The 9,110-nt window shown below is 42.5% G+C and overlaps 1 pseudogene; it reads right to left on the bottom strand.

Annotated features, from left to right (window-relative positions):
• Positions 1-951: 951 nt before the first annotated feature.
• LOC108490222 lies at positions 952-1,702 on the bottom strand (annotated as a pseudogene).
• Positions 1,703-9,110: the final 7,408 nt, after the last annotated feature.

The raw sequence follows: 9,110 nt of genomic DNA, 5'->3' as shown, positions 1-9,110 counted from the left end.
AAATGCTAAATGACAATGGAATGAAAATTGTCTTAAGGCATGAAGGGAGAGAATAAAAAACAAAAGGATTTTCACCGTTTAGCATGAAAGAAAGAATACTGACCAGAAATTTGATAGGAAGTCATGGTCAAGGACTTTCTCAATACAACTATTACAAGCCTACCCCTACACTCGTCCCTCTTAGTAGATTCCACTGCTTTCTATGAAGGAACTCAACTTCCAGTCACTCCCCCTCACCATCATCGCCTTTACAAGCATTCTTTCTGAATTAGGGATTCCTCAGTCCTTTGCAGAAAGGCTACCTCTTCTGAAACTGCTCTCAGTATAGTCACTAGGGACCGATTACAGATGTTCACAGGTTCTATTCTGTATTCCTTAGAAATTATTTTCCCCTTCTCAGCGGTTAAGAGCACTGGCTGCTCTTGCAGAAGACCCAGGTTCAAATCCCAGCACCCACATGGAGGGTAATCCATTCCTAATTCCAGTTCCAGGGATTCTGATGCCCTCTTTTGTCCTCCTTGGATGTTGCACAACATGGGTGCTCTTGCATGCATGCACATAATACACATCACATAAAATAAAAATAAAGCAAAACAAAGAGAAATTATTTTCTTCTGTGAATTGTGAACCATCAGTGCTTCTTGCTTTCTTCCTATCTTTCTAGTTTTTTTTAAACAGAATTAATTCACTTTACTTTCTCTTATATAAAAGCCCTATGTAGGGCTGGAGAGGTGGCTTAGCCATCAAGAGCAATGGCTACTCTTGCAGAGGACCTGTGTTCGATTCCCAGCACCCACATGGTGGCTAACAACCATTTGTATCCATTTCCAGGGGGATCTGATGCCCTCTTCTGATCTCTGAGGGCATTGCATAACATGGGTGCACTTACATACATGCAGTCATTACACTCATACACACACACACAAAAATTTTTTTATATATATTAAAGCCCTAGGTAGTAGCCACAGCTGGCACCTGGGTTCTCTGCATGGAGAATCTGGTGTGGGTTTTCACAAGATGGTGGGTGAATTTCTGATAGGGAAGCGTCACGCAGACTGTCTCTTTCCAGAAGTCAGGGGTCAGGTAGCTGTAGGTCTTGGAGATGGCATCAAAGGCAGCTTTGGCCAAGTTGCCCAGGGTAGCAGTGCAGCCCCTGACTGATGTGCGGCGGTCCTCAGTACCCGACATCAGCAGCAGCTTCTTAGGCACAGAAACAGAGACAATGCCAGTGCCTCTGGGGACAGGGATGAAGCCCACAGTTACAGAGCCACAGTGGCCTGTCAGCTTGCATGGGATAGTGTGGGACTTTCCAAACTTGCTTCCCCAGTAGCCCTGAACAGAAGGACAATGAAAAGCTTGGCCAAGGTGATGGCCCCTTGAATGGCAGTGGCTACCTCCTTGGAGCACTTAACATCCAGACCAACATAACCGTTGTAGTCCCCAGTGGTGACAAAAGCCTTGAACCTGGTTGCTGGCCAGCTGGAGTGAGTCTGCTTCTGCACTGGCATGATCTTTAAAACCTCACTGTAAGGGATGCTCCCAGGAAAAAGCCAATAATCACAGATTCCTTAATGGGCAGGGAGAATAGGTAGATCTTCTCCAGTGACTTAATCATGTCCTGGGCTGGGCGGCCCAGCTTGGTGACTGGGATTCACTCCTTGTCTTCAGCTTTGCCCCCATGAGCCCCATGGCCCCCAACCATGGCCCCAGAATCCAGTACCAAGGAAGAAGCTTTTTTTTTTTTTTGACACAGGTGTCACTATGTAGCCCTGACTGGTCTAGAACTCCCAATGTAGACCAGGCTGGCCTCAAACAGAGAAATCCATCTGCCTTTGCCTCAGAAGTGCTTGGGATTAATGGTATGTGCCATCATGCTTGGCTCTGGGTCTTTTTGAATTTTCCTATATAGACTTCTGTTCCTGTTCTTGCCTATTAAACATAGCTCTTTCCCTGTGGTCATCCCCTAGCATCTGTCCTTTTCATTTTATAGCTTTTTCTGAGCAATCTTATTGCTTATCATTACCACTTATTTGCTAATAAATTCTGTATTTGTACTTCTAGTCTGGTCTTCTTTCCTGAGTTTCAATTGTATATCTGGTTGTCTATGTCACACCCCATTGATAGTCACATAGATACCTCAAAATCAGCATTTCCAAAACTCAAAAATCACTTTTATTGTAAAACTCTGCCACTGAGACAGATCAGAGGGATCTCCTTCTTCCTTGGGGACTGGGGTATTTAATCACTGTTGAGCATTGTTAAATACTATCAAGTAACATTAAAAAAAATTCTTCAGGGCAATTCTGTAACAGTTTAAGAGAAAAACATAGCACAGGTTAGGTAAAAATTCCCAAAGCTCCCAGGAGGAGAGATGGAGAAAAGGCCATGCCTTTTAAGTTGGGCATGGAATAGAAATAGCTTATTAAGAAAGGAAAACGCACTCCCAAGCATGAAAGTGGGATAGTCAGCTGAGGAAAGAGCCCCAGAGGCTATTAGGTAATTTTTAAATGCTGCTAGAATTGTTAGTCCTGCCTTGAGCTTTCATCAAGTCTATTGTAAAGATATTTGTAAGGCTTTTTGTGAATGATTGAAACTGTCAAGAGCAGGCTGCTTGACACACTCTTCACTTAGACTTGGAAACCTTCAATGGAGATGCTCAGCAAAGTGGCCCCTTTACTGGCAACTGGTCAAACTACCCTTTTGGCAGCATAGCTATTTTGGAGAGTTTACTCTGAGGACAGTCCTGCAGCTGCACAGGACCCCTACGGCCACAGCAGAAGACATGGCTCCAGTCATGATCACCCCAGACAGCGTATACTAGTTTCTGAAAGCACTCTAAGCATATAAGTCTAGGTGAACTCTAAATGACCCTGCAGTTATTTTTCCCTCAGCCTAGAAGAGAGGAGCACTTTCCCTTGTTGATTTATCAGAGAGCTTGTGATTGGTGCAGATCACAATCCTTTATTTGCATGAAAGATTGTGCCATGGTGAGTGCAAACACCCTTAACACATCACCTTTCTGGCTCTATAAGCAGGCTCTTCGGCTTCTTTTTAAGTCAACTAGGAGATACCCTTCTGTACTGTCCCTTGGTGTTCAACCTTAAACCCATTCAAAGGCTGCTGTCAAAAAGGTTTTAATTGCATATTTTTTAAAATATTTTATTTATGGGGCTGGAGGGATGGTTCAGCAGTCCACAAAATCCACCTGCTCAGCTTCCTAGAATGTCAGACTTTCAAATACCCTAGTTAATAATGTGAAGGTGACCCATAAAACAAAACAAAGACAGAATGTGATCTAAATGCACATTAACAGAACAATACTGGGGTTGGAGAGATGGCTCAGTGTTTAAGAGCAGTGGCTGCTTTTGCAGAGGACCTGGGTTTGATTCCCAGCACCCAAATGGCAGCTAACAACCATCTGTAACTCCAGTTTCAGGGGATCCAACTCCCTCTTCTGACCTCTGAGGGCACTGAACAGCAAGGGTACACTTACATATGTGCAGGCAATACACTCATACACATAAATGGGCAGTGGTAGCAATAGCAGCCATTACAATGAGAAGGTAGCTGAAGGGTTCTAGAGAACATGGACATGGACAGCAACCCTCAGGAGCAGAGGTGCAGCAACAAGAAGAGATGGTAAAATGTATATGAAGGAATGACTTCTTCAGGAATGCTTTCTGTTATTATAAATGAGAATTTTACCTAATCTTGTAACCAAAGTTAGTCTTGTATTTTGAGATCATGTAACACTATTTCAAGCTTGTTTACAAGATAAATAATCTTACTAAACCTAGGGCTTCTTTTGTCAGCTAGACATATAGCTTTAATGCCTCATGACCCTTCCTTGCCCCTGATCCAGAATACTGTATATGAGTGTGTATGTTGTGAAAATATCAAGTACCAAAAGTAGCAGATTGAGTTAAAAGCACCAAATTATCCCATGTTTATGTTGTAAACAATAGGTGGGAATAGATTGATGATATTAGTTTGTGACTGTATATAAGTCAGAGGGGTCAGAAAGGAACATTCTCTAAGACAAGGTCCCTCATGTCTTTCCATGTCATGCTGGGTACACTGTTTCAATAAATACAGAGCAAGTTCTTTTGTTGAGAGGACAGTTTGGAGAGTAACATGAAGGAGCAAGTTCTGAGAACAGATCAGGCTCACTCCTGGTTTTCACCAATACCAAGGGATCAAACTGTTTGGGTTCAGGGATCACCATCATGTTTCATCCCTCTGCTGCATGTGTAGAAGTCAAGAGAGGGCAGAAAGTCAATGCTAAGGAAAGATAGATGGCTATGAAGAGCCAGAAGTCAGAAAAGAGAATCTAAAAAGATGCTAAACCTGAGGAGTCAAAGGTCCTGACATTCTAGGCCTAAGAGTTGTAACACTAGCTGTTGTCAAAAGCTATGGTTCCTGACACCTAGGCCCAGAAGCTATGACACTAGCCACTGTAAGGACTGAGGGTTCCAACACTCAGGGCCAACAGGAGCTTTAACACTCACAGGTACTGCTGCTGCTGCCTCCTGCTGCTGCTTACTACTTCTGGAAGCTGGAAATTACAACAATCACAAAGTGGCAGGGCCATCAATGGTTTGATGATGTAGTATTAAATGTCAACCTGACAAAATCTAGAATCACCTGGGAGACAGGCATCTGGGCATGCCTGTGGAAGATTCTTTTGATTATTTTAGTTGATGTGGGGAGACCTGAAACGGAAAAACTGACTCCATTTTGTTCTAACTGATTTTTTGCTTCAAACCCTGTGTTTCTGCCTAGCCACACCCCTGCCTGCATTGCTGTAACTGCAGTCGGCCAGGCAGAGTCAACCAGCCATGAAGGCCATACCTGTAGTTTCAGGGGGCACATTGTGTCTACAATACTGGGAAACTTACAAGAAGCCTGATAGCATGTCTTCCCCAGCTATACCTCCATCTCATGGAGCCCATTGTCTCTACAATTCTGAGAAACTTGTTTTTCCTAACCAAAACATTTTTTAAATTTTTTTTTTTTTTTGGTCTTTTAGAGACAGGGTCTCCCTGTAGCCCCAGCTGTCCTGGAACTATGTAGACCAGGCTGGCCTTGAACTCACAGAGATCCACCTGCTTCTGCCTCCTGGGTGCTGGGATTAAAGGTGTGTGCCACCACACCCAGCTAAAAATATTTTTTAAATTATTTTTTATGTGTATGAGTGTATTGCCTGCATATATGTAAGAGCACATACATGCAATGCCCATGGAGTCCAGAAGAGGGCATTGGATCCCCTGGAACTGGAGTTATAAATGGTTGTTAGCAGCCATGTGGGTGCAGGGAACCAAACCTGGGTCCTCTGCAAGAGCAGTCAATGCTTTAACTGCAGAGCCAGCTCTACAGCCCCCTAACCAGAACTTTTTGTTAACTGTAAATCTCCTTATTAACTGACCTGCCCCTGGTCCAGTGTAACTATGGTGATCTAATGTAACTATGGTTATTGACTTTGCCCCTGGCATGATGTAATTGTGGTTTTAAGCTTTATAAACTCTACTCTGCCTCCCCTCAGGGTGGGGTTGAGAGTTCTTTTGGGCATTATGCCCCTCTCTAACCACTGGCTAATAAAGGCCTCTTGATGCAACCCAAAGCTATATGCCATTTCTCAATTGGTATTACAAGACCAGTCCACTGTGGGTGGCACCATTCCCTGGCTGGGATCCTGGACTATGTAAGTAGAGAAAGAGAGCTGAACAGCAACATGAATGAATTCATCACTTTCTGCTTCCTGATAAATAAAAAATAAGCTGCTATCTTCCGCCTTGTTATGGTTTGCATCTTAAACGTCCCCCTGAAGCTTGTATGTGTTGAAGACTGTCCTCAGGGCAACAGCATTCATAACTGGAAATTTTGGGAGGTGACTGGATAATGAGGACTCTGAGTTAGTGAATGGCTTAATTCATTTTGGGGCTGATAGCTCAATAGGTTTTAGAAGAAGGATTTTGTTATAGAAAAGCAAGCCAGCCATTGCCAGAGTGTATTGTGAGATCCCTGAAGACAGCTTCATAAATCACATCTCTTGTAAGTACCTGAAAACTCAGGGATTAGGAGGCTGGGTCCTTACTTTCCTGATATTGGAATAACCAGTATGGATTTTTAAAATATTTTATTTTATTATTTTTATGTTATGTGTATGAGTGTATTGCCTGGGTGGATGTGAGTGCACCCGTGTCATGCAATGCCTCGGAGGTCAGAAGAGGGCTTCGGATTCCCCTGGAACTGGAGTTAAGGACGGTTCATAGCCACCATGTGGATGCTGGGACTCGAACCCAGGTCCTCTGCAAGAGCAGTCAGTGCTCTTAACCACTGAGCCATCTCTCCAGCCCCTACCAGTATGGATTTTAAAGAGGTCATTCACCCATATTTCCTTCTAAGCCAGGCCTTTGGACCTGATGAGGGTATAATCCATAATTACATAACTTCAAACAGGGCACTCAGTTGCATAGAGTAAAAATTCTGTTTGAAAATCAATTCATCTGATCAAAAAGAGTCTGGACTGTATTCTGGGAACAGCATGCCTGTGTGGCTATGGCCCTGGAAGGCAGTGTGTGGGGAGTGATTAGCTTCAATCTGTAGGTGAGAAACAAACATAACATTCATCCTCTCTTAAGAACACTCAAAGCAAAGCCGGGTGTGGTGGTGCATGCTTTTAATCCCAGAGGCAGGCAGATTTCTGTTAGAGGCCAGCCTGGTCTCCCCAGTGAATCCAGGCCAGTTGTGGCTATAGGGAGACCCTGTCTCAAAAAAGAACAACAACAACAACAACAACAACAACAAAAGAACACTCAAAGCAAAACTGCTCATACAGGACTCATACAGGAACAAGAAAATGTTGATTGAATTAAACTGCTTAAACTGCTGACCTGTTCAGGATATGATATAAACTCAAAACCAAAAGAACAAGAGAAAGAAAAAGAGCATAAAATAAGTTAGAGAAGGACAATTCCAGACTAACGTGAAGCTGTTGTGTGCATCATTTCTTCTCCTCCTTTGGCTTAGGGTAACTATTGAGCAATGTGTATTTGATGTCTTTCCTTCCTGCTTCCCAGAGCATTGAGATTTCAGGAAGAGAATGCTAAGCAATGGAAGATCTCTCATTGCTAGTACAGTTAGGAGATACACCCAAGACAGAATGCTCTGAATCTAACTCCTACTTTGCCAGTGACATGCTGAGTGACAGTGAGCAAGTTATTTGACTTCCCTGTGAGCCTATTTGTTTATCAATTAAAACATAAATAATAATACTTTCCTTAGATTGTCGTGAGGATTTGGTGACCTATCATATGGCATAGAGCACTTAAAAGCTACTCTGGGTAGTAATAATGGCATAGAGGAAGGCGGAGGATAAAGCACAAAGATTAAGCAAAAATGAAAAGAGCTATTGAATAAAAATGTATCAATTCAGTATTAACAGTATAGCATCAAGGAATTTGTTACTGGGGCTCCTAGGGTAGTATTGACTCAACCATATGAGTCAGTATGCTACACAGCACTATACATTTCAAATTGCACATCAAATAAACACACAAGTGGTGATAGAACTAAAGGCTTCTGAAATTAGATAGTCTGTGTGGCTGTAGGAACTCAGAGTTGAATTTTACTCTGAGTTTAAGCTTTCCAACTCTTCTGAGAATGTGTCTCAGTAATAGAACACTTGCTTATCATGTGCAAAACCCTGGGCTCAGTCTGTAACACCACACACACATGCACACACACACACATGTGCATGAATAGTCTATCTTCAGCCATAAGCATGACAAATAAGAAGCAAGTCAATTTTTGTGGGGTCTAGGAGTAGGGAAATGGCTCAGTAGTTAAAGTGCTTGCTATACAACTGGGGACCAGAGTTTGGGTCTCCAGAACCCACATAAATGCTAGGTAGATGTGGTGGTCCACCTGTGATTCCAGCCTTGAAAGGCAGAGATGGGGGCATCCCTCCAGCAAACTAGCTTGGGAGACAAGCCATATCAGAGGGTTCTAGGTTTGCTTTTGAGACCCTGTGTCAATGAATAAGATGTAAGAGCAACTGAGGGCAGTTCCCGACATCACACTCAGGCCTTCATATGCATGTGCACACCTTCACACACGTGTGTGCCCACACACATGCAAATATGGTTACACACATGCCCACCAGACACACATGAAAAATGTGGGGGAAAGGTACTGGGGATTGAACCCAGAGTCTTGCAAATTATAAACATGCACTTAAAAATAGAATGAAGTAGAAATAGGGACATTCATAGGGACAAGAGACAATAGGTTTTCAAACCTTTAATCCATAACTTATTGTTAACAATGTTGACAATGTCTCTTACCACCTTATCTTTCCATTACAGAAAAAGCCTACCAGATACAGCATGGTGCCAAGACATATCCAAGGACAAACCAACACTTGTGTGTGTCTTACATGGGAAAAATCTCAGACCACACGAAAGAGATTTTATAAAAAGTACAATTCTCCTTGGGTGCTGGAGAGATGTCTCAGAGGTTAAAAGCACTGCCTGCTCTTGCAGAGAACCCAGGTTCAGTTCCCAGCAGCCACATGGCAGTTAACAACTGTTTGTGGAACTCCAGTTCCAGTGGATCTGATGCCCTTTCTGGCCTCCATGGGCAGAACACTCATACACATAAAATAAAAAGAAACAGAATCTTTAAAAAAAAAAGTACAATTCTCCTCCAAATCATGTACATGCAAGGAACCCTAATTAAATTCAGTGGGAATATACATAAAAGTAGAAAAGGGTCTAGTTGGGAAGAGGGGGGGTTCAACAGGAAGGGCAGACACAAAAAGGTAATTGGGGGTGAATATAACTAAATACATTATATACATATATGAAAATACCAAAATAAAAATAAAAAATAAAAATAAAATAAAAATAAAAATAAAAATAAATAAAATAAAATAAATTTGAAAAAATACCATCCTCATGATTAACAAAGAATTACTAAACCTGAGAGCATTCCAACAACCCAACAAACGGTTTGTTCTTTTCTCTGTAGGTGGGCGGCCTGAGTCTCCACAACCAGTGTTCTTCTAGTTTCCTAAACTCCTATTTCATTCCAATTGCTCTGGGCCAGGT

Source organism: Nannospalax galili, unplaced genomic scaffold (genome assembly GCF_000622305.1).
Source record: "Nannospalax galili isolate Female #2095 unplaced genomic scaffold, S.galili_v1.0 scaffold307, whole genome shotgun sequence".
NCBI lineage: Eukaryota > Metazoa > Chordata > Mammalia > Rodentia > Spalacidae > Nannospalax > Nannospalax galili.
This window is presented reverse-complemented; position numbering and strand designations above follow the sequence as displayed.